At 39.9% G+C, this 27701-nt stretch overlaps 1 protein-coding gene across 1 annotated transcript in view; it reads left to right on the forward strand.

Annotated features, from left to right (window-relative positions):
• Positions 1–27701, forward strand: part of LOC124159181 (serine/threonine-protein kinase S6KL) — a 161551-nt gene that overhangs the window by 66416 nt on the left and 67434 nt on the right. The window lies entirely within an intron of this gene.

Here is a 27701-nt window from a genome sequence, read left to right on the forward strand (position 1 = left end):
CTTCAGCAAGTATGAGGAGTTGCGGAAGGATGGAAGTAGTGTAGATGCTGCTAAAGAAATCTGTGCGCGAGTGCAACGCACTAATGCCCCTCCACCGCGATGTCCTCATTCATTTTGCACGTATTCCGCTGCAAGTGCCCAGAAGCCACAACGATTGACACGCTGGAGGCGTTCGACGCATTCCCGCCTTCCGTTTACAGTTCACTAATCGGCATTTGTTTGATTTTGCTCAGAACTTCAATATCGAGAGGAATTTTTTTGATGTTTTTTTTGTATCTTATTGTGTGAGTGATGTTTTTAAATAAATTATTGGCACAAAAGTTTTGATTTAATCCTGAAAGAAAGAACTTTTCTAGAACTCATTGTCTGATGTGAAAATTTGTATGGTGTAGGAGTAATTTGTGAACTAAGTAATGCTCTTGCTAGTAGTATTCCCTAAGGCCTATCTATATTATCTAAGGTCCTAAAATTTAATAGCACATCGCTGAATCACAACCCTGAGACAGGTTTGACGCCACTCTCCACTCAATTCTTCTATTACGCAATTTTTTATACCCACGTATTTCTTCACTTTTACTTTCTTCACCTTCTACATATTTCATCCGAGGACTTCCTATGCTGCTCTTGCTTTCCACTAACTCTACTACTGTCTTCAATAGACCATTGTGTCTCATGATGTGGTTCATCAAGTTGTATCCTCTTCTCCATAAGTTTTACATTAGGCCACTTTTCTCTCCCCTCTCCATGTATTAGAACTTCGACATTACACTCTCGGTCAATGTAGTTGATATCATGCATCTCTTTCGATACAATAATCGTTGTAAGGTTTGTACACCCGTAACATTTTGTTTACTTGTATTAAGACTGTCAGTAATGTTAACGATCAGCCCCGACCGTCTCCACTCTAACATGGATATCCCTCGCGAGTGTAATGTAAGAAGTATTACTTGATATTCTATCTATAAATCCTTTTCTCTTCCCCTTACCTTGCCTATGCGACTCAATACCTCCTGTCATGATTTTCATCATCTCCTCTCCCATCAGTATATTCTCCATCCCTCTGTCTCCTCTTCATCTCGTCCACAATTTACTCTCCTCACTCACAAAGGCTTGAAATCCCTCATTATTTTTCCTTCACGTTTATCTCATCTCATTCTTCTCTATGTTATCTCGAACGTCATTCTTCTTCATCGTCGCTGTTTCAGCTTCGTGAAGCGCTACCCTCCATTTCAGGATTTTCGTGGGTCTTTCAGAATATTATGCCCTGTAAAAATGTAATAACAGATTGACAGGGATCGCACTGCGTTCGAGGTCAATGACTCGGCACGGCGTCATGCCGTCTCCTGGTAAATCATCTGTTTAAAAAAATCGTGATATACTTTCATTCTTCGCATATATTTTCCGAATATTTGATTTTTTTACAACCTTTACATATTTGTATTTTAATGTTTTGTCATATGTACTTTAGTGAGGTAAATCTCTTACGTTAGTTTTGATGATGTCCTAACCCCACTCTAATTGGTGATTAGTAATTTACGTTAAACTATTTATGCCAGATTTGAGCCTTTATGGTGATGATTTTACATTTCAAAGCAAGTTAGGCTCCTATTAATACGGATGAAATCGGTCTGAAAGTCAATGTAATACTTTTTTATTCTGGTTTTGATCGGAATAGCCTCATTAACCATTTTCGTGTTGAATTGTTTTGCAGCTGTCTATGAAATGAATGCCTTGTAATTCCTCCTCTATATCCTCCATGAAAATATCCCGTGTCAACATGTTGCATCTTCAATCATGACATTGATATTCTACGAAGTAGAGCCGGCAGCAGTATATGTAATGCATTTCTGTTTTAAAATGACGGAAATCGTCTATTTTGGCCTTAAAGTAATGTAAATCACTTTACAATTTTGTGAAGGTTAAGGCGCGTCCTCAAGTATTCCGGACATTTTTCTCCGCGGTAAAAGTGTCTAAACATGCCCATCGGTCGGCCACATTTGATGTCGTGATTCGATACCCCCGTGGGGAGGTCTCAGAATAGGAGAAATCACTCCCTCTCTTCCGGTCGTATTCTGCCTATTTCACGACGAAATACTCGGTTAAAAATTAGGATATTATCTTGAAAATTTCAATGTGCGCAGAGTAGACTTTTTTCAGCGCTTTCCTGCAACTCTAATGTAGAACTTTAATTTCCGATTAAATACAGTGAAACGTATATTCATGGACCCCCCTGACTTCAGGACGGTATTCAATTCCCCGGCAGAAGGATATGCATTTTTATAAGGATAGAATGTATAGTATATGTACTCTCTCACTTACGGACCCCGATACTTTTTACGCACAAGTTAACTCCTTTACGGATACCATCACCATGGGTTTTCTGAATGATCTCTAAAAAATTAAGAGTTTCTTAAATAAAAGGATTTCATTCATCTGGCTACACTATTAACACTTGCGTGGTAATATTATGCGTAAAAATGAGGTTTTGTTTAGGTCACCTCTGACTTACAGACACCTCTCACTTACGGACACATTTTCGAGGACCGCTAGTGTGCATAAATGAGAGGTTTAACTGTACTTGGTAGAATTTTCAAATTTGAGATATGGGCGAATTTGCCGGGGTTCTGTCTTTCATTACATACGAGTTTTAAGATGATTGTCTAAGTTTTAAACGACATTAGTCGTCACGAAAAGAGTTAGTTCGAGGGGGACTGATACATCCTCTTAATTATTGTGCGTGTATCATGGTCTCGTTCTGGAATATGTGATTGTCCGCGGCAAGTCGCCGAGGCGAGTGAAGCGGTGTCCTTCCGGATCTTTCATTTAATCCCCTCGCGTCGTCACGATCTCCGCCGTGGCCCGCGGAGAAAACGCTCTCGTCAAAAGGGCCCCCGTAGAGTGACCGATCTTCCTTTTTTCAACCACCCCTTTTTTAACCCACCACTGCTCACAACGCAGGGCAGAGCTTTAGCGAAAAGCTCCGTTATCTCTCTGATTCCCAAGATGACTTCTAGTCGCACCACGTAGGGAGGAGAAGAGCTGGTTGTGGCGGTCGGGGGCAAGGGAATCGGATTGGGGGCGGAAGGGGGGCACGCAGTCGGGGGTGTGGGAGAGGGGAAGGAAAACTGGAGGAGGTGGTGGACCGGGACATTTATTAGGTCCATTGCCGAAACGTGGTATGCAAAACCGGAATCGCCAGAGCTCACGTTGTTTTCGGGAGAGCCTCTCCGGCAGTTTCGCGCTCGCTCGCTTTGGCAATTCGGAGAGCATTCGAGAGGTAGAGGTTTCGGTTTTTTTTGTCCGTTTGTGCGGTAAGAGAGTTAGGGAGCGGAGAGACGTTTGGAACCGTAGGATGGGGTTGTAGCGGGCACCGTAATGGGTGCAGCTACTCGTCCCGCCCAAAATGAGATGGGACGTGAATTTTTTTCGGATTGGGGGCCAAACGGAGACATTCCCCAAAAAGTGTGCAGGAGATGGTACGATGGGGGTGAAGGTTAAAGTCTGCTTGTAGTCCACTTCATTTCGGATTACATATTTCCTGGGCGCCGTTTACGATCAACGTCAGTCTGTTAGCGGTGAAGAGGTGGAATGAGGAGGGGAAGGAGTTAATTTCAACGAGATCCTGTAGGAAACCGTTTTCGTTTCCTTAATAGTCAAAGGGGTCGTTAGAAGCTAAGATAAAACCAATGCGGAGCCGTACTCGTTTTCCCTGTGTCGTTGAGCGAGGAAGAGGCCGAGTCGGATCAAAGATGGAGGCATCTGCGAATGGGTTATCCGGGCGTTTATCGATATATCCGTATCAAATATCCGTACTGTTGCTTTCTCTTCCGTTTTATCTCGAATTTTTATAGGTCATCGTCGCCAAAAATGTCATGTCTTAGTAATCACCCTCTGCATATGGAGTATTTGATGAATATACTTTTGATTCCACATAAATGATGTATTAGATCTCAAAATTCTGGTCTTATCTCTTTTTGGATAGAAATTTAAATGTTGATAACTTACCACTAGTGTAAAAACTTGATAAAATCGTTTGCAGTATAAAGATGTATTTTCGTTTATTTTCTGATTGTGAGTTTATAACATTCGCGCTCTCTCTTTAAATAAATACAATCTATCCATCGTTTTTAAATGCCTTGTTCGTTTTCAAAGTGGCAACTGACAACTTCGCCTTGGTGAAAAGGCTTTATTTTATCAGGCGAGGCTAGATGTTAGTTGTAAATAAAGATACATGCATGGAGCCGAATTCAATGTCAATCCCATCATAAGTGCCTTGAAGTTCAATTTTGTTGTTCTGACGCATTTTGCAGTAAACTTATGTATCAACATTCCACGCTCCAAAATAAGATAAATTTCGTGTTCATATGCCTTCAGGAGTTTTGCCAAGTATCCATCTGGAGCACCACGATTCCTTTTTCGAGATATTAACTCGAAAAATCCGATCCATTGTGTTCGTTTCCAATGGTCTTTGGGGATTTCAGGAGAGTCCCCGAAGTTATTTATTCATAACACTCTTCAATTGTCTAATGTTTTTTTGAAAGTAGTATGTATGTAATGATATCGTCCAAGCTCCTCAAAGAAGTGCTGAAAGAGAAAAAAATGAAAGGAAATGGATAGTAATAGGTATAAAGAAGACGAAATTTGCTCTCTCTAGAGTTTGCCTAGTTTTCTTTATTAGCCTCGCTTTCTCTTTCTACACAGTTATACTTATCGAAATGGTCGTATATCAAGCCTCTTATCCTCGCAGATCGTGCCTTTTTTTCAGAATTCGATGCCCGATCCCACAAACCGCAAACTTAAGTAACGAAAAAATTGAGGCTACTTTTCTTTTTTGATCGTACGATTCATTTCTCCTGTTTTATTTTCTTTATCATTGAACCATAAACTCAGCCCTTTCGTTGTTCTATAACGGAGTATCTCGATTGCCTTTCGTCGTTAGAGGGAATAAAAGCTTAGCATTAAGTGGGCATCATATGGTCGGTGTAGCGTCTAACGATAGACTAAGCCTTTTATTTTGACTTTATTTCTGAATATATGATTTTAGACCGTGCCCTTATTCTACAGATAAAACACTTTACTCGGTTTGTTTTTAACAGTTTGGCTATTACGCTTTAGGACGTGTGATGATAGCTCATATTTATGGACGTAACGAACAAAAATGTGATAAAAAATTCATTTTAATCTGAATTAATTCCAGTTCTAACAATCTTTAACATCAGCTGCCATTAACCATGAGTTTATGTGAAACTAATTTCTTTATTCTAGCGTTTTTTCGGGCAGTTTATTTGCTGGGTCATGTCCCTTTACTTCCAGTGGATCGTAGACACTATAAACGCTACCTGCTCACCAATCCGTAACAGCTTAGCCTCGCCCATTGTGACGCAAATTATTACGCAAATACAACTCCGTGATTTCTCTCCCTTTCCTGGGAGTATCCTTTCTAATGAGTGCACATTTCTCTCTGTATACCCTGACAGAAGTGCTATCCCGTCTCAGGAGGCGGTGCACGTAATTGCATACAAGGTGGCGTCTTGCAGGCGAAAGCCTTTGCCAAGTTAACTCTTCCAGTAAGGTCATCCCTCTTTTTAGATTCTTTCTTAGCGGTGCCCGAGCTTCACCACGCATTTTTTTACCCAATCCTCGTTATCCCATGTCAGGAAACTGCTTTTCGTCCGTATGCTTACCCGGCAGTAATCAAGAAGGTGATGGGTTGAATGATGCTTTGATTTTGAAATTTAAAATACATTATTTAATTTTTAGCTTTTTTCTTGATGCCATAATGTTCCATTGATTTTAAAAATTCAAAATCGAAAACATTGTCTTAAGTTAGTGGGATTGTCGTTGGTACGACAGAGGAACATGAGGATGAAAGCATAATACCGGATTGTGAATAGTAAGTATATTTTTATAATAGGATAGTAAAAAGTATGATATACTCTAAATAGGATGACTAGTTTAAGTAGGAACTTGAAAAATGTGAGTGGAGAAGGAGCTTACGATTTCGTGTTTCACACTTGTGTTCAAAATATTTGACAGCATCTATGCAGCTTGAGTTTCCTTTTTTTCAGTGTGAGGATGTTCTAATACTACCGTGACATTTGACCACTGCGGGCTCAAACTTTTTTTGACTTCATGAATGCGGCCGATTTTCATCAACATTATCGATCATCAAACCTTGCCACCCACCCAAAATGCTTGCCACCTCTTCTTCTCATTTTTTGAATCCTACTATTGTGTCAGAAAGAGCATTACTACATTACGAGTAATTTTGATAGCACTTCATTCTATTTTATCTTTTATTTTATAGATTTTTAAAATTAATTTTTTTTTCTAAATTACCTGAATTATTTCAATACTTACGCAGGTACCCATGTTATATGTAGTGTGAACTCTAATCACTGATAATAGAAAAAAGGCTAGATTTTAGTAAGGTCCATTTAAATGGAAGGAAATTTCAAAACTCCTCAAGCGATTTTTTATTTCCTCTCTTTCCTAATGTAGCGAATACACCTTTCAGTGATGCTCCTTAGTCAGCCTTCAATATTGATTCCCTTACTTCTTTGAGCCTCGCCTCGTTTATTATGTGGTGATTCTCGGCTTCATAGTGGCATTTCAAGATTTCAGAATATCTGATGCTATCATCCCTTCTCTTACCCAAAGCCTCACCATTACTGCATCTACGAGTACTTACCTTCCGCAAATCGCTCCGGTTTCTTGCTAAACCCTCCTCCAGCACTGCTTCCTTCCTTCCACCACGATGGGCAGAGATGGACGATGGCGTCAGGTGTTGGCGCCACGATATGCCCCACCACCACGCACCCTTTAGCCGCCGGCCGCATTTTCGCTTGCATACTCACGGCTGCCGTCGCAGTGGAATCGGAAGTCTTTCGACCCCGCGCGGTTGCATTCCAGAAGCCGTGTGCTTGACACCGGAATTACTCCGATTGGTTTCCATTCCGTAGATTCTCTCCTAGGGCTCATATCGTCGTCGGGATGAAAATTTTCAAATAACAAATTTCATTTGCGTTGCCAGCGACTCGAAGTCAACCGCTAGTAATGACAACTGATCGGAATAATACCAATTAGTGTCAACCACACCCCCAAGGCTTAGCATAGGTTCAGAATGGAAGACGATAGAGACCCCGCGCAGTCTTTTGGATACTGAGAGGGTTACTATCAGCGAAACCTATTCCTGGGGAAATGAGGGGATGGTGAAAGATTTTCCTCTTTCTACCTTTGCCGCTGCAGTAGAATCGATAGTCGGCCTCGCGAGTTCCCGCTTCAGAAGTCGGGTATGCAAGCCTTTCGAGTTGTTCATCCTTTTCTTCTGAAGGGCCTGGAATTTGGGAATTAATTAGGGAACGACGATATAGAACTAGTCCATGCTGGGACGCCGACGCCGAGTCTACTGAAAATAAGACTGTGAAACTAACAGAATATAGGTACTCTGAACGAGGATTTATCGTTAATATTTTGTCCTAGGTCTGCTTGTTTTAATTACTGGAATTTAATATTGGATTCAAGTATGCATTTATAGTGACCAATTCGTGCAATGGAGACCATCGGCGTAGACTCCGGCATGCCCTACAAGTCGTAATAAGTCGCCCGGACCTCACCGCCATCTTCCATTATAGGCGCGGCTATCACTAGTGAAACTTGAAACGTGATGTACCTAGAGAAATGGATGACCGTCCTATGAATAAATAATGGTCCAGATATTTTTCTCCGAATGCTTCTCAGCCCCCGCGGTTCGCGCCGTCCGGGCCCGTGGCCATCGACGCCGCGCCGCCACTCTTGCATTCCTCCACCTCCTCCCTCTGGGCCGGCCAACCCCCCACACCACCCAGCCGTGCCGCTTGGCTACTCCCGCGCCTTCCCAGCCGGCGTCTCGGGGCCGATGCCCGATGACTCCCTCCCCTCACCTCCCTCCTTCGCCCTATGCATTCCCATCTCCCGCCTCCGTCTCTGCCCCTTTGGTTTTCTTTGCCTTCCATGCCCCTCAAACACTATCAGCTCTTCACCATAGTGGAGACAATGTTCCCTCCTCACTTGCTGCTTCTCTCACGTTGCCTCCCCTCTTCCGGGGAGGGAACTCGCGCCCAAGGGACCATTGTCGCCGTGGAATCGCTTTGCCCTTCGCCCTCTTCCTCTTCTTCCCCATTATCTCTACTTCCCTTTTCTGCATCCCATCCTTAGGCGTCTCGGATACTCACTCGGCGCGTCGAGCTCTTTTCCCTCATCGCATGAGGTTAGGGAGTTCCCTTTTTTTCATCTCCTCGCGCAGCTTGCATGATATTACGGTCGCAGGAGGGCGACTAGACACACGATCTTCTGCCCCATGCCCATCGGAGAGGCTGTCATTCAAATCTCCAGTTAATGAAGCAGACTAATTTCCCCGTGTTGCTGTAGGGCTGCTGTGAGCGTAATCAAAATCGATTTTTCAGGTTTTTTTTCCAGTCTTTCTTGATTGCTATGCGTGCCTGGTGTCATTTCAAGTTATGTATACATGAATGCGTGCGTGCTAAAATTTTGTCTCGTTTGCGGTTGTCTCTCTGCTTCTCTTTCGTATTTTTCCTTCGAGCAATGGGTTTTGAAGGTTTTTATACGATTTCCATGGCTTGATTATATCAGCTATAGTATGGATTTAGTTTTTTAAATACGCGTAATGTTCACGTGTATAAAGTTTGCTATAGTTATGAAACGGCGACGAACACCCTCGCCTTGAATTGGAGACGGTAATTTTGACATTTATTACCGCTAAGACTATGGTATATGCAGCCCCTCTTCCAAATGAAATTATTTCTTTGTCTAAATTATTATAAAATGTCATTGGATTCGTATTACAGATTTCACTTTTTCCGCTATCGCTACGCAAAGTTTTGTTTATGTCGCTGTTTGCTAGGATGTATGACGTTTGAAAATATAATCTTTTTATGTACTTTATTTTCGAGCTCATTCTGAATTCTATCTTATGTTATCTGTATGCCTCTTTAACGAACTGTTACGGTAGTAAGTATTAGATAGTGACTATATGACAGTGACTATGAGTCTCATTTGCCTCTGATCAAGAGGAAATTGGTCTTGGATTATCTTTCATAAGATGACTTGTTGAACGATTTCAGTAGTTTACTGATTCTAATTTGCGTTAGATCCTGACATGCAACTCAGAACATTAACTCATGCATTAGCTCAATTTAGACTCAGGGCGATTTGAAAATAGTGCTGGTCATGTGAGAATAACCTCTTTGAAATATTCATCAAAGTCATTAATTGATGCACATACGTCTTGTGATTCTTAGATCCATTGTTTCCTTTTCTTGTCTTCGTTGTCATCTTTGTATTTTATATTGTTCATGTTTTCTCTTTCATAGCCCTGAGGATGATTTCAAATAAATCGAAACGTTGGCTATAACTTGTTTTAGATTGACCTAAACTCCAAGAAATATTATAAAATGATATAGATAATTTCAATGGTTGTTTTGTTTTTCTTTACACGGATTGTGGAATTCCAAGCGACTCAGATTGAAAATTCGTTTCAGTATTGTTGATCCCATTTTTGAATCATTGCCCTTAAACACCATTGTGGTTACATTTGAGGTTTTTCTTTAATAAGAGTTTTTCATTGTGCGGCATAATTAATTATTCAGGTCAAATAAATTGTGGTACGTTGTACGGAAATGTGTGGTCGGAAAAATTTGCGAATTTTGTGTATTTAAAATATTTTTTAATTCTTCACGTGGTGTCAGATACTTGCAATTTTCAAAAAATCAATACTACCTGTATGTAGTTTTCATACGCTGGTGGAAAATAGCATAAAATATGTTTGTGAATCTTCGATTTAATTTCTGAAGCAGCTTTACCCGGGTGGTAGACAATCGTGATATGCATGAAAACCGTCGTCTGAAATTCAGTTTGCCTTTACCCCTCAAATTTCAATGAATTTTGTTGGATCTAATTTCATTCGTAAATTTTACTAACCAAGCTCCTCTTGTCATCCATAAATTGAATTTTGTTTCCATCGAAGCGGTGTTATATTTTATCGCGTGAAATAACATTCAGTAGTTTTCTTGTCCCTTAAAGATAGAGCCCAATTTTTTCCAATAGCCTGAAAAACGACTCTAGGAAATCATAAAATCTTTGATTTCACAATATTCTAATACTTACATATTTTTAAACGATGCAATTTCTCCCCTAATCATTAAAAACAGATGTCGAATGCATCAGTTGTCTATGAACTCAACCTCTGTAGCTCTATCGTCTTCCTGTAGGCATTTAATTTTTTTCTGTATGTGATTGTAACTTAATTTACGTCCTCCATACGTTCTCATATCTTCCCCATCGTATAAGTTTTACTGTCACCCATGGCTTTAGTGGTAATAGCATAATAAAACTGCGTTGGGGCACTCGTCACCTCGCTAGGATCCTTTGTTGCGTCTTCGCATGCCAAAGGGGCATGGACCCGAGGATTGAACTCGGTCGGCCGTGGCAGTCCGCGTAATAACAAACGTAAGAAAAAACGTAATTCCTGCTCTCTCTCTCTCCAGCCCCGCCTCCCCCGAAGCTCATGCTCGCGCGTACTCGGCTTCTTTAGCAAGGTCAAAACTACTCACGCACGCGGAGACGATCCGTGGCGCCAATCAGTGGACCGCCCGCTAATCAAGGTCTCTGGGAGGGAAGAAGAACTTCTCGTTACGTCTTCAAACCGACGCGCATCCTCCCTCCCCGGTCTTTTCGCTGCACCATCCCCTAGCGATTTATGGCACGGCATCCCACGGGCTCTCGCATGCAGCGTCACCTCGCGGCATCTCTCTGCGGCTCGCCAGCACGCTCACCTGTTTTCGCATACCTCTCGGTGGTTCTAAGTACTTAGGGGTCTTATGACCCTCCCCACGTTCGCCGCCTCTCCGCGAATACCCCAAGCCTCCCTCCCTCGGTTAATCAAATACCTTTCCCCGGCGAAGAATACATCGGTCCCGCGAACTTGCCGCCTTCACGGCGCTGAAGAGTGCTCCGAGGGCGGACCTTGCATGCCGCGGACAATAGGGCGTTCAGAGTGGGGACTGGAACGGGGGAAAAAGAGCAGCCTCCCCCTTCCCATCTAACAACATTCCCGCGAATTTTCCCCGTGCGGTTACGTGTTTAGTCTCGTTCCATGACCCATCACACCGATATAAATACCCCCCTTATGTTTTGCTCTCATCTTAACCAGTTTTTCTCGTTAGCGTATTCACTTGATACGTTCCCGGAATACCAGTTTTCCTTTTAAATATTTTCTCAGCTTCTTTTTTGTGCTATTCGTGGTGAGTGGTCGTCGTGAATAGTTATTTATAGAAGCGGGCAGTAAACATCTGCCTCAGCAGGGGTTTATTGATATATTTGCTGTCTTATGTCGCCATGTGACTTCTCGGTGTCCATTGCCCTCAAAGGGTTGACTCTTACTTCAGTGTAAATTGCAAGTGATATGCGGAATCAAATTTATAATTTTTATTCTCGATTGATGGTATCTTGGGCTTGGAGGTGTCAACGTCCAATAGTGCTCTATTCTCAAATGATTAAACAACTGCATTTGTCTGTTTTCTTTTATGTGGGAACGTAAAATTGTAAGCTGTTTAATTCTTCTAAGTATATCTGCAAAAGTAATGAATTGTTTTTTATTTAAATTGTAATGAAAGTTATATTCCTTAAATTAACTCACTAGATATTAGGGATGGGCACGTCTCTGTTAATGAAGTGTCCTAAGGAGTAAAATTGCCTAGGAAATTGAAATACTGTTATCCTATGCACCAGTGTACTCAATACGGGATGCACATTTTAACTGCTGCTGAATTCCAATGAAACAACTTCATGAAGTGCAGTTATAATATCTTCAATCATCAAACTATCAAGATTTTAGTCGATTAGAATTTTAATGGAGCTTGAGTTCCCGAAAACGTTTTAGCATGATTCTAGAGAAAATTGACTTTTCACGCTTCATGTCGTTTTATCGTTTTTCCGGGCTAAGTTAATTGGTGTAATTTTGACCAAAATAAGCGACTTATTTAAAGATGCTGAGTGAGCGCATTTATATATGCGTGGATGTCTTAATGACATTTCGTATCGTGAAACGTGCGCTGACCCGAAAGTTGTGATACATATTCATAACGGTTCCATTCGTGCTGAAAATTTTGATTTTAAAATTGATTAAGCATGCTTTCTATAATGAAATATAATACCCTGGGTGAAAAATCAAGGAATTGTCTGCTCTTTTTGGATTACATAGCAATTTGTGAAAAATTTATTCATTGGCCAGAAATTCATTACATTGTTACAAGCATACAACCCTTCATTTGTTACATTGTATGTGGGCGTCATCATAATCTATATGAGTCTGGGAGAGTAAATTTGCAGGTTAAGTCATGCTTTTAGTGTATCAAATAGTGTATTTTACATAGTAATATAAAAATGAGAAATTCGATCATTAGGTCTAATAGAAAGATTGACCATATGCTCAACTATCCATATTCTGTGAATGACTAATATGTATTTGTTCTGCGTTTATTGCTTTACTTCTGGTACTTTTGGAACATGCTTCTTTGTAACAGCGATGTTTGGAATATTGCAGTAGCAGAGCAGTCCAGTTTGGAAGCGTTCGAAATGTGGTTCTATGGAAGAATGATTATTATCAAGTGAATCAGTCGTGTGTGTTATGTGAGGTCTTAGAAGGAGTGGGAGGAAAGTCTTTTGGAAAGGTTAAATAAGACGGAACACTTAATATGACACATAATGAGGCAAAAAGGTATGATAAAGACAATATTTGAAGGACTTGTGTAAGGAAAGACCGCCACAGGAAGGTCTGTAGATGAGATATGCCTAGCAGGTGATGAGGGATGTAAAGCGAGATAATTATGTTTTCGTTGAAAGAATAGGTGAATGGAGGGGGCGAGCTGCGGCAAAAATTTTCTCGGATGGGTACTGTTGATGGTAATGATGTCGGATATTTGTCATATCACTCCATCAAGTAAAGGTAATTCACTCATTCAGTGATTTTACCTGATGGTGGGTATGGTTAAGTGAAGGTAAAGTTCACCGTAGACTAAGCCACAGGCGTGTGAGTATCGCATATTCAGGGTAAAGGGGCTAGTTCTTTTCCCTGGTCTTTCCCCCAATTAGGATTTTTTGGATGTCTGAAGGTTTCACTCGGGATTTGAACCCGGGACCCTCCTATTAGCACCCTAATGTTATACTAACACTGCCACCACGCTCCGCCATGAAAGTAATGAAGGGAATATAGCAGATGTTATATAATATAAAATAATTATTTTAGTAGTCATTAACAACACCAGAGAGTCATGATAATTGTAATCAAAGCCTTTCCGTTTGATGAAATCACTGCTTCCGTATTTTTTTCCTGTCTTTAGAAGAGGTTAGTAGGTAGTTAGTTAGTGAGACAGATTTTAATTTATTACATAAATGGCTGATGTGTCATAAAAAACTTTGGGACGTATATCTGTGATAAATTCATTGATTTTTTTATTTGTGGCGGGGACATTTCTTTGGGATTATAATTCCTTCATTCCATAATTATTATTTCATGAAGTCAATTTAGAGTAAGCAAACCAGTGGTTAAGCCAGGTGAAATAAACGAAGGGAAATAATGAGTGCTATTTTTACATTTTGCAGGTGAAGCTAGTAATGTGTGCGATAACTTCACGGTCCAAATCTGTATAATGTATGTGTATAGGTTAAGGCATGTGCGGCCAGGAATGAGGCTCTAATGCTCCCAATGTGGAAGAGAAATAGTTTTGGATTCACGCTGCACTTCCGAATTCCTGTGATGCTATATTTATATCATTGGCTTGATTCCCCGTGCCTGTCCATCGTATCTTGATCACAACTCCTGCCAGGTCGTTTCGAGAGACTTTCGCGCCTCGTTTTATTTTTGGGGATTTTTATGGTGGTAATTTTTTTTTACCAAAAACTGGAAAGCGTAAATATAACAGCGTTTACGGCCGAAGATAATGGGATGCCGAACAGTTTCTTTGGCGGGCGAGGAAATATCTCCTCTCGAGTTTGTTACCTTTTTTTCTTTTTCCGTATTCGGATTCCAAGGAGTGGATAGATGCGTGCTCAGAATCGAGAGTAGTGCGATTAATTCAGGTGGTGAGGCATCAATGAGCTCCCCACCGCTTTGACGGATGAAAATTCACTCGTCAATTCGGTTAACACACTCGCTGCGAAAACCATCAGTTGGGTTGATTGGAATGGTCGCGAAGAATGCGTTGCTATTAAATGGTCGTCTTTCAATATTCCGAGGTCCATGAAAATTTTTTTAAATTTAAAATTCATGCTGTAAATATTATCAAATATAATCAACTATTTATTCTTTGAAATATAATAATTTTTATTTTATTTACCTTTTATTGGAGAAAACAGCGGAATTGTGGCCTTTTGGGTAGAGCTTTTGGTTACCAATACGACTATCGTGGGTTTAAATCCGCATTGAAATCCCTAAAAAAATCCTTGTGGTGTGAATTTATTGTTGTCGTTGCACACTGGTGGTCACACTTAAGTGGTTTTTTCTCACTTTACTTAAACCCCCGAGTGCGTGCCCATCTAGCGAAAAGGAATGTTATATCTGTTTTTTATCTATTTACTGCGAAACACCCAGAAGTGTTTTTAGAAGAGTTGGGACTGCAGTCGAGAACATGGAAATATGCATGAAGGTGAACAGCAGAAGGGGAAGACGGTTGACACGAGTTTACCCAGTTCTTAGCATTTCGGCATGTCTTGTTAACTTTAAATTTTAACCTTAAATATAGGTAAGGTAGACATCTTGGAAGTAACACTATTTAACCCTCTGTTACCAAGGCACGAAGCTTAAGGCGTCCAAAGTAAATTAATTAGCCCCGATTTTTATATGCTATCGATCTTAGTTGTCTGTCTAGGTTTCTAAATTGTGGGTTACTAGTTTAGAACTAATGAGTTTCTAGCTTAGAGTATACAGGATCACTCTTATTTTATTGACGTTTTTATATTCCTATGTAAGAACTTGTGATCGAATCGCCTTCTATGAAGTGGAATTCTGATGTTTAATAAAAATAAATATGAGGTTAAACGAGTTGTACAAGTTTAGGCATATTGAATGAATTTTAAGGTATTTACTCTCTGCATTTACGCTTAAGATTCTTCAATAGATGTATTTGTATACCATGAGACGAATTTGTTTGCTCCATTTGCAGAGAAATGATACTTGTCAATAGTTTTCTCGGTTTATCAATATAATGGGACTACCAAAGCTATGTCTGAGTGTAGTGAAGTTTGTCTCCTGAGAAAATGTTCCGCTGATGCTGGAGGTATATGCCATCTAGGAGAAGATGCTGGGAGTGGAGGAGAAAATATCATTACTCAGCCTCTTTCACAGAAATTCTCGTTTGGTGTGCATTAAGTTGAAACCTTAATGACCTTCATAAGGGTAAATAAAAACATCAAATAGAAAATGCTTTGCAATTTATTGTGATTAAGTTTTCATGCTATTAAATTACTCTGCGTGCTCCTCATAAAATTAGTAAAGTTTGTCAACGATACATATCCTTGATCAGACTGTAGAGAAATGATTTTTGACGAAAATGAAAAGAAATTAGTTACCTATTTTTTACTTTCTCATCTTCTTAAAAAAAATGGAACGTAAAATAAAAAAGTTATACAAAATTTAAAAACATTTTTGGACGATTTAAGTTAATTTTATCTCACGTCATGCAGCTCTACCTAACAGCGCCTTAAACAGCATATTTAATAGTGAAAAAATAAGCTGTGGTAACTATCCACTCCAATATATTTTTCTAAACAGATTAATTTCCAATCATGCTTTCGGAATACCGTATTACCATTATTATCATCGTGGCATTGGCACCAAAAATCGACAACATGATTGGAAAGTAACCTGTTGAGAAAAATATATGTGGGTTAGAAATTATCAAGACTTATTATTTCGCGTGAAATACTTCCACCAAATTGAGCCTGCTAAGTTTTGTATTCCACAAATATTTACTAGCAGATGCCACAAATAATTTACTAGCGGGACATCCGGCTTTGCTTGGGAAGGATTGTACCCAGAGAAGTGGGAAACTTGAAACTTAGAATTCATGGTCATCTAGTAGAAATTTTAGGTAAAGGAACAAAGCAGGTAAGGTTTACTCAAAATTGAAGTAAGATGTTGAGCGGAAGATGCTAAAGAGCAAACAATGGAAAAAGAACTATGTCCGTGTACCATGCGCGGGAACAACTTGCTTACCCCGCTCCACAAATTGATCGTTATCTGTGTCCGTACATGCATTGACCAAAAACTTCATGTGAACGCATGCCCTAACAGAAAGGTTTGCACCAAGAGAATTAAAATAGGTAAATGCAGTATCCTTTGTATTATCCGTGAGATCGTGTCAAGAATTGTACCTAACAGTCAGGATGTCCAACTGCAGAGGTTGCGTGGTGTGGCGTAACAAACGGTGTTATTAAAAAACGACGCAAAGGACGCGTCAGATACTACCGAAAGTAGCACTATGCGGTTTGAGAGCATGAGATGCACCTATGTACTAACTTTGGCCGCAATCCGTGCAGTCGTATAGAAATGCATCGCGGACAGGCAAACAGACATCCTCTTTTTTATATACAGATAAAGTATCTACAACCTTTTTTAATTCATGGGCCAAAAATAGATTTGACATCATCCGGTAGGCCACAATGATCGATGCCACTCTACCTCCACATCAATAAAATTAAAAAAAAAACATAATTTCAAAGTGCAGTAATCTTTATTGGTTAAAAAGTTCAAATCAATGTCTTTGAAGGCAGATTCTGATTCTTTACGCACCAAACAGTCGGGCTTTTGATTAGTTCTAACGAACAATATTTTCTTCGGCGATACATTACTTTCTTTAGCCTCTAGAGGCCGCAAGAAATTAGCCGGCTCACTATTCATGAATAGAGTTATTATTTGCGCAGCTGCATTGAGTATTTGTACTCGAAAACAGCAATGCTGACTCTCGAGATCCCGATAGCTTTCAGGATTGCTTTCCGTCCGCGTTCGCGCGTCGCACGCCCACGCGTAGCTCGTGGACCTGTCTCCACCGCGCCATCGCGCGTTCATCCGAGCACACTTGCCGAGCGTGTTAATTGAAACAATCCCCGCCTGTTTCTCCCCCGCCACTCTCTCAACACCTTGAGCCGGCTGTCGTTCACTCGCTCACATCTTCATCGCCCCTCTCTCTCTCAATCTCAGCCTTTCGCGCCTCTCTTGAGCTTTTATACGCGCCGCGTGGCTCCCGCGCACAGGATAAGAGAGCAAGCCGTGCGAGGGCTGCTCGGGACACGTGCTTCGTGGAGGTGACCCTTGCCCAGGCATGACTCGCAGTCGAGCCAAAGTGCGTTGACCCCACCCCCTCGGGCCGTCTCGCCCTTCCTACCTTCCCCACCCCATTTCTTACTCCTCCTCCTCCCCCCATCCTCGGTGGACGCAAGAAACAGTGACGAATCGGGATGGGCTCCTCTCCTTTTTCTCTTTCTTTGTGATTTTTTTTTCTTGTCCACTTAAGTTAATTGTCTGAGGAATTTCACTCCGGAAGCTCGTAAATGAATGGATTAATTGTTTGTTCTGTAATTTTTGGGATACTTTTTGGCATTTTGAGGGTATTGCTGTAGAGTTTGACGAATAGGAAAAATAGTCCTCTTCCCTTTTGATCTGTTTCTTCTTCCACTTGAGATATCCTCGTCTCAATGCATATAATATGGAATGAGGAAATTTATCCAATGATTTGATATCGTTATAGATATTAAAGTGTCCCAAATATATGACATGGATTTGGAAACCATAGTCCTAATAGTAAAGACTATAGATTCTGTTACTTTTTAAGATCACCATCATCAATTTTTCTGTCAATTGGAGACGGGGGGATATTCTTCTACGCTTCGACCCTAAATAAGTAGCAAGCTCTTCGTCTGCACTATTCTATAAGTTATGTTTTTATAAAATTATTTTTATTTTGTTAGGAGAACCTTTCATCCTAAGGCGTAGACATTTTTATCGCACGAAAATGGGAATATTTAGTTTTTTTTTTTACCTCTTAATTTCAAGTTTGAAATAACCACTGTTTCATTATTGTTGACTTGCTTTCAAATTTTGGAAATATGAATATTTTTCGTTAAATAAAAACGATATAACCCATAAAATTGAGACTCAGTCGTAATTATATTCAGACGTTTCAGTTTAGAAAGTTCAGTTCATTGTCTGTAGAAAGTTTAGGGGTAGTTTGATACATAATCAGATCATGCAGCGGCATCCCTTTCGTTATTGCTAATACTATCTCATCACGTGAGCTTGCATTGATTCTCCCTGCACGTAGTAGGTGTACTCAACTCCTCTCGTGCTCGACGGCTTATTGCCAGTTTTACATATCGATAATTTTATTTCAAGAAATAGTGGAAATCATTCACGGACGATCATGGCGATCTTTTCTTTTCTCAAGCCTTGAATGATGATAAGAAGTAAAATAACAATGATTATGTGAAAGATAGCGTTATCGGTAGAAAAGGTTCACTTTAAAAATTATTTGATATATACGTAAATTACCACAGATTTTTTTAAATTTACTGTACTTCTTGGCATACGAAATAATATTCAAGTGAGAAAAGTTCCAAACATATTTTTTAGTACTCTGCTGAATCCAAAAATATTACCTGCGCGATGAATTATGAATTTTAGAATATTAAACGTATTATTCGATTATTTATGTTAATTTTTAGTTTTTCATATGGGAATATTCCACTTAATCGTCTGTCACATGACAATAATGGAGACTAATAATAACAGTTGAAATGCGTGTTTCTGCCGGACACATTCTCAATCATGCTACGTCATGTCCATAACATTCAATCCTGAAGTCATTCACAATCAGTCAAAGGAATAGTTTCCACGTTGTATTTTGAACTCCCATGTCTATTTCATCTTAATATTAATCGCTCAAGAATTGAATTTACTGAAAAGAACGCCATTTTTCCAGAAATCTTCCGGAGATATTGAAACCTATCAACCAAATGGTACTTTGCATTGTATATTTTTGTCTTTATGTACTTCTTGATTTTATGTTACCACACGACTTTATAGTCCCTCTTGTTACAATTTATGTAATAATAATAATCGAAACTATACGGAAAAACTGGGTGGAAACTCCTGGTCATCTTTCCGTACTATATTTTCGATCTTTCTAGATTTTACTCATCACGAGGCAGTCAATAGCGAGGTGAAGAACGACTTGGTGTCGGCTTAGTGACCGGGCGGCGACGCTCGCGCCGAAACTTCCTACTTCCCCCATGGCGAAGCTTTTAACACCTTCGCTTTCCACAGAAGCCACGAAAGGTGTGAAAGAGCGGGAGGCGTTCCTCCCGCTCACCTCCTCTCCACCTCCTTTCCACGCATCGTCTTCCCACCGTCGCGTTGCCCATAAAGGACCTTTTCCAGCATTCTTGCCACCGACGGAGATGTCCCTTTTTGTGTCTGCTCCCCATTCCCCTCGTGCCGCGCGTATTTCGGCCGTCTCCTGCATCGAGATCACCAACTCACACCTGGCTCCTGGCCTACTGGCCCGCCTCCCCTCCCCCATCCTCGCGCACTTCCCATCAGACAAGTGCGAGTTGGCCGCGAGCCCTTCCCACAGTTTACGTGCCCAACGCGGGGAGGGCCAAACGCGTTGCTTTTTTGCATGCAACGGTACGAAGTCTCGCGAGTCCGAGACAGAAATAAACTAATTTCGCATGGAATTTTTGTTTCATGGGGAGTGTCTACGGAGCCTTTTTCTCTTGCATGCTACGGTAGGTGTTTTTTTCCAGTTTCTGCTTTTGATATATTTTGAGTTTCTCTACCATCGGTCGGGTTTTATTTTAGCAGTTATAGCGCAATTTGTCAGTTTTTCATTATCAATAATGTATCCCTCTATTTACCTCATTTCATTGACTTGTATTTTTCAATCCTAAGGGGGTTAAATTGGAATCAATGTAAAATATAAAAAACTAGGAGGCAAACCCTGCCATTTTCTGCACCGAGTGGTGATTTTTTTAAAGCACTAAGCAATTATTCTCGTTTTTGAACTTAAATCTGTGTTTTAAATCACTCGGGTTGATCAAATTGAGGGCAGTGCTTTTACTATTCGTTCGTTAATATCATTTTTTTCTCCTTTTTCGGGGTATACAGGAAATGGCTCTCTAGTATATTTGAATAAACATGTAACTGGCAGAATTCCTATTGTTTGAATACTTTCGCAAATAACCTGCGGAAAAAAGATGTTGGCTTCGTTGAGATTATCATCTTAAAATCTGAATATCATCGTTTACTGTCCCAATTTATCTTCGGCATTTCTCGTGTCTGTCATCTTGAGTTTCTGGCCTGGTCATATTTTTATTTCATGCTTTACACATTTCCCAGCGGAAAATTGTTTCCACATCTATCGAAAAGTAAATTCTGTAAGTAATTCGTTCTAGCTGGCTGAGTTGCCTACAAAATTGTTCTAGAATCAAGAGCATTTATGACGTGAGGTGAACCTTGGCAAAAGATTCACCGAAGCTCATGGCATGATTGGCAGCGGAGGTACAGAGTTCCGGATATTGTTCTTGAACCCGTATGCGTCGCATGTTCAAACTAAATAACATTTTATTCGCCTCTCACCTGCCAGCAGTATCAATACTTTACAATTGACTGCTCTGAAATGTTTTATATACCAAAAAGCTACAGAGTAATGCTCTTACATTGCTGTTTCGCTTGAGTTGTAGTGTAAGACTTTGGCTACTTTATAAATGCTGTAATTAGTTAATGCCGTAGAAAATTTAATTGAAAAATGAATACTATGGATAATTCATAGTTAAATATTTGACATGAAATATTAATAGTAATACTAGCATATCAGGATGAAAGAGACTTGGAGTAACATTATTTTACCGACGTTATTGTGTTTATTCTGATATTTTTACTTCTCTTATATTTAAATTTTTTTGAAATATTAATTGAGGTCAACGCTGGTTGTTTTTGCCAACATACATATCAGAACTTAAAAGTTCATGCCTCATTCAGTCTCGTTTCAAACTCTTTGCCGTACATTTGAAAATATCTTTTATTATATGAGATGCTAATAGATGAGAGTTTTCTTTTGTCAGTTATGATTTAGTTTTTAGTAAAAGTCAACGTTCTTAATCCTATCTAATAACCCTGAGGATTTCCTGTCGCGCTTTAACAAATGTTTTAATGTATCACCCAGGTTTTCACAGTTTTACTAAGTTTTCGTTTCAGTTTAATTTGAGCGTTTTTCTGGTACTTAAAATTTCGGTATTTTTTTGCAATTGTTCCCGATGACCCTTATAAAATTACATTTTTTTGGACTTTTGCGTCTGAAATAATGGCCACATAATATGTTTGTAACATCAATGTCGGCTGGTTTACATGGTGGACGAAAATATGGCAATAAAACGTTTTTTTCATTGTCATTTCGTCTGAGGAATCATTTAAACAATGTAATATTCCTCGCATTATTTATTAATGATCACATTGTTGAGCTGCCTATTGTTGAATTCGTGTGGTACATTTTTGAATCCTATTTTTAACGCCATCTAGTATATGTTCTCAAGTTCTGATCGGCATCTTTACCTCCTGTGTTTACACACGCCACTTTCCTCCGTGGGTGCGAACATACCTCTGCGTCTTCTATCCTTTTTTCCACGGCCCTTCATCCCGCGAGCGCGAAAATTTATTTCTAATTCCTGCAACCGCGTCGACCGCCACCGCCTACCAACACCCTCTCGCCCATTGTCTGCGGCTTGACATTCGTAGCGGCTTTGCGAAGAGTTCAGGTTCCATCCTCTCGTCTATTTTTAGACATCCCTTTATCTCTCCCTCTATCCCCTCGGAAATTCTAAATCCATCCTATAATTTGTTCCTGTCGTTGAAATTCATTCGTCAAGCGTGAAAGGAGTTGAAAACATGGTGGCCGCTGGGTGCGACGTTTTTTTCCTGCCATAATAAAAGCACACCCGCAAAGCCATTCTGGCTTGCCTTTCTCCGATGGCCTAGGTCGTGGATTTTTATAGTCTGCACGTGAATAGGTTCTCTGTCGGCTTTTTTTGTTTCCCTCCGCTACGCGGCAAGGCGGAAACGGTTTTGCGGTGGCAGCCGATGCCGCTTCACGCACGAAGTAGTTTATTATTGAGTGCTTCATTTTGTTTACCGTTCACAAAAGAGGGTTGGGCGCTCATAGTTTCTTGCGTATATCTAAACTTAGAATTCGTCTTCTTCTGCATGCCTTCATGAAACCTGCTGCTTGAAGGCCTCTCTTGGGTATAAGTTTACTACCAACCCATTTTATCCCCACAATATATATCTCAGCTTACAAGCTATTCCATCATTTCGGCTCCTTCTTAAAAATTGACGGGAAAGCTCCTTAATTCTCAAAGGAGGAAGTTATAGAAGAGGTAATGCATTTCTAAATGGAAAACAATCTAATTTATTTTGCCCGTCATGCAATATTATTTTTTTAAATTGCTTACCATAATATTTTAGGTTTATATATCGTTGTCATAAAAGTATCATTAACAGACGTAACTATGAATTAGCCATTTTTGTAATGGCGATAATTGATTACAGGACACTTTTAAATTGGACTAAGTCCTCATTCATAAAGCCAACACCGGATTTCCAAAGAAATTTTGTAATTTTGCCATTGTAAACGCTGGTATCAATCGAAATATATTATTTGGAGATGAAAATCAAATGTAATAATTACATTAATCATTCCTTCAGTCATCTATATATGGAAATTTTAACCGACAATCTTTTATTGCATTTGCCTTTTATAGTAAGTAATGAGCAATTTTCAATTCTTTATTTTAAGCTGAATACTAGCTGACCCGGCGAACGTCGTACCGCCTAAATATCGATGAACGTTTTGGTGACACTATTTATAAATCCAGAGAGGCTGCACTGATTTGAATATTTTTAGGCGTATTATAACAAATTAAGTAAAAATTCAATGAAACTACAAAAATAAGCATTTTAATAGTATGTTAGAAACATTTTCTTTGTTCAATCTACATTGGGTAGACCGGGTCACGCATACGCGGATTTATTTCAATGAATTTTCTCATTTTCATGTCTAAACTTAGGAAATTCCAGACATTGTGGTTTTATAAAGCAGTTAATAAAGTCAAGCTTTTATGCATTGTTGGCCTATTTTCGTTTTTAACCGTAAAAAAAGTTTTAGGTCTAGGTCATGCCCCGTTCTTGGGGAAAGTTTGCGCAACGCTAGCCCGATGGAAATGATTATGGAAATTTTCACCGACAATCTTTTATTGCATTTACCTTTTATTGTAAGTAATGAGCAATTTTCAATTCTTTATTTTAAGCTGAATACTAGCTTTACTAGCTGAATACATCCATGCAACTGCTTAAGCACGTTGCGTGGATGGATTCCACTTTTCAAATGCTGCTTCCAAAGTGGCTTACAGAATGGAAGTTAAAATCTGGCATATCCGCTACTTAAATCTAAATAATTTGTAGAGGAGTGGTAGAACAAGATACGGAAAAGACTAAAAAGGGAGCTGAATTTAATAGTTGACCGGCCGATGCAGGTGCATGGTAGTGAAACCTGTCACGACGTAATATTGCAGCTCGCCGCTTCTTCGGGCACTCAGAGATATCTCCGCCAATATCACAGGCCTCAATTTGGAGCTTCTTCAGAGATTTCACACTGTTTTACAAGTTCTGTCATCTGGATATACGAGTAGAGTAAATATAGTACGTAGTAGTAAATACTCTACGAGGAGTAAGCCATCCGAACAGCGCGGCTTTTTGTTGAATTATATCCCTATGCCAACAACTTTGCATAAAATACTGTTGCACGGAAGAGATGTCATACAAAATCCATTGTGGCCAATCCGATAAATGTCAGAGGAAGCATAGGCAAGCGCGCAACAAATTGTTGAGGAAATTCATGGAAGATTTTACCCTAAAGTTTTCAAGAAAAATAAGTATACAGGACTTGTCCGTAAGAATGATATTACATTCCGACCCAATCATTTCAAGTAAGAATGTGATGCGAGCCAAGCCATCAAAAGTTTTATCTTCCGCGGCAATGAATATTTTGTATGTATTGTAACGTTCTTTAAATTATCTTCTCTTTAATGTCTTACAAATGTTGTTATTACACTGTATAACACGTTTTATAATTTGAAACTCGAGAGCAAAAACACATCAACACGCCATGATTATTACAATCCGACTCCCTCTCTTTGCCGTTCACAACAATCTCCGTCCACCATCACTTGCCTCATTGCTCCTCTCCCACCAATTGTCACATCAACATTCCCCGACTAAACTAAAATAAAACTCGAAATTAATTGTTACAGTATGCTACCTGGAAGAATCAGCATCTACATCAGAATCGGAAGATGATTCTGTGGACGGAACCGATTTCGGAACCGAAGTGCGGTTCTGTTCGTGTTCTACGTAGAAAATCTGCTATATAAAAATGTGCTATGTAAATATATTTGCTAACTTTTCGTATTTTTTTATAAATATTTATAACTTAAGTTTTAAGTTAATTTTTAAGTTGCCATATAAGATATTTTTTAATTAGTTGGCATATTCATTTAATGCAGGTGTACTTACAATTAGATGATTCATTGAACGAATCAGAGCCGGATTGTAATAAAGTGTTTGCATTTGTCCATGTGAGTGTGCGCTGGCCTGTTCATGTTCTTCGTAAATTGAATGATACACATTAATGTTTTATGTAAATGTCTCGGCTAACTTATTATGTTCCAATCAATTTTTTTTAGCCATAAGTATGTACATTCGCATTACGTGTGCGTTTAGATATATGTAATAATATCGGAAAACAAATTGTTCAGGATTAGATAAAATAGGCATAAAATTTTGTAATTTATTTAAAAATAGATGTATTATTAATTCGATTGTCTCAATTTTGCGATGTATTTCAGGAAAGAATAAATTTAAAAATCAGTTTAGTATTCGTAATCTAATATCTTGAAAAAGAATCCCCCTCTTTACTGTACAATGTACATAATTAACAATTACTCTTTTTTAGAAAAAAACAATGTTTTTGGCATAAACGTAATTTTTCATTGTATTTCAACATCATATTCGGAATAAGCTACCTCAACAATTGTTGTATTCCAGATTTCAAACAGATTATACGATATTTACTTATTATGACCACCTTTTAACCATTTGGCCCCAATGTGTGTCGGTTTATTGAAGAGAATGATTTTCTAAAAGGCGTAGGTAAATCTGTCTGAGGTTTATTCTCACTCTGAAGGATCTGCAGCGCAGAGCCTCACCAGATGAATTATGTGTATGAGACAGTTGAGCAAAATTCGGCTTCCTTTCCATTTTATGATGAAGTGTGATATTAACAAATATTTTTGAATTAATATCGATTTTTAGGATCTCTCAAAACCCATCCAACGTTCACGCATTTATTATTTAAAATTCTTCCTACGTATTAGCATGTAGGATAATTTTTACGGCTGCTTGAAAATTTCCCATTTACTCCTCCGTTTTCGATATTGCATTAGGTTCTCGAGCGTTTGTACGAGTCCAGTTTGCAGTCTAAGTTGTCGCCTTTTTTTTCTTGACTCATTATTATTATTATAGTATTCTACCGATTAAGGTAGGTTTCCATGGAGTACTAAAGAGGTGATCTGGGAGCCTCCCTTTCCTTCCAGCACTGCCTTCTTCAATTCACTGTAAGGCCTACTCTCTTTCAATCTATCTAAAAATCCTATTCTTTTCCTTCCCCTCCCTCGTTTCCCCAACATTCTACCCTCCAACACCATTTTCAACATCCCCTCACCGCTAAGCACTAACTCCATCCAAACCTTCTGTCTCCTGCGTATCTCATCTAAAAGCTTTCTCTCCTCGCCAACCATATCCAGCACTTCGTCGTTCCTTTTCCTCTCCGTCCATTTCACCCTCTCCATTCTTCTCCATACCCACATCTCGAACGCCTCCAATCTTCTCTCGTCTTCTTTCCTCAGAGTCCACGTTTCCGCACCGTAGAGAGCTACACTCCAGATCAAACTCTTCACTAACCTTTTCTTTAAACTCTTACACAACGATCCTCTAAGAAACTCCTTCCTGTTCATGAATGCCTCCTTCGCTAATGCGATTCTCTTCCTTATGTCCTTACTACTGTATCCGTTTTCCTCTAACGTACTGCCTAAATAGTTGAATTGCTCAACCTGCTCAAGTTTTTCACCACCCACCTTTATCTTGAGTCTCACATTCCTCGCTCGTGATGCTTTACAAAACCGCATTACCTTAGTTTTCTTGTGATTAATCCTCATCCCAAACTCCTCGCAACGTTCGTATAACGCATCCACTAGGGCCTGAAGCCCCCTTGCTGACTGACTGATCAACGCCTGGTCATCCGCGAATCTCACTGATTTGAACATCATTCCTCCCACTTTTATCCCAGCTTCTAACTCATCCCACGCTTCCCTTACCATCTCTTCAGCATACACATTAAAGAGCAGTGGCGATAGAGGACAGCCTTGCCTCACACCTCGGCCAATGCTTGCCCACCCAGATTCTCCGTCCGCTATCCTCACTTGCGCAGTCTGGGCCATATACAGATTACAAATCAGTCGTCTATCCCTCCAGTCAACACCTATTCTCTTGAGAATATCCATTAACTTTACCCAGTTCACCCTATCAAACGCTTTTTCAAAATCCACGAAACACACATATACGTCCTGCTCATATTCTAGGTTCCTCTCCACGAGGGACCTCATTATTGCTATTGCATCACGAGTTGACTTCCCTTTTCTGAAACCAAACTGATCTTCGCCCAAATACTCGTTTGCCCTCGCCTCCATTCGTCTGTTCAATATCCTCAGCACTACTTTAGCCGCATGGGATATTAGGCTGATAGTCCTATAATCTCCGCATTCCACAGCTTTCTTCTTTTTCGGAAGCGGAATTAAAACCGTCTTCACGAAATCCTCCGGCCAACATCCCTCCTCATAGATCTTGCGCACTAGTTCGAAAAACCTTTTCTTACCTTCCTTCCCTAGATTCTTCAGAAGCTCACACGGGATGTTGTCCACGCCTACTGCTTTCCTAGCCTTCATATCACGGAGTGCTCTCTCTATTTCTGAATCTAATATCTCCGGCCCACGATTATCCTCCTCCACTGCACTTTCCTCCTCTAGAGTCAATCTCTCTGGTCTGTTCGTTCCGTCATACAGGTCCTCCACGTATTCCTTCCACCTACCCTGTACCTCTTCCCGCTCGGTTAGCATCCTCCCATCCTTAATCTTAGACATCCCGCCTTAATTTTAGACATGGCTTGTCCTCTTTTGCCGCCCGATAGCGACTTAACTTTGGCGTACAACGCGCCTACTTCTCCATCCTTCTGGAACTTTTCCATTTCCTCGCACTGTCTTTTCCACCAAGCCTCCCTTGCCCTCTTAGTTTCACGTCGTAATCGATTATTCAATTCCCTATACATTCTTTTGCCCTGTTCTGTGTCCACGTTCTTCCACTTCCTCCTCTCCTCCATTTCATTAACCATTGCCTCCGTTATCCACGGCTTCTTTATCCTTCTACTGTCAACGTAACCAATTGACTTCTCCGCCGCTTTGACTATTCCCGTTTTTATATTATCCCA

Source organism: Ischnura elegans, chromosome 5 (assembly GCF_921293095.1).
Source record: "Ischnura elegans chromosome 5, ioIscEleg1.1, whole genome shotgun sequence".
Taxonomy (NCBI): domain Eukaryota; kingdom Metazoa; phylum Arthropoda; class Insecta; order Odonata; family Coenagrionidae; genus Ischnura; species Ischnura elegans.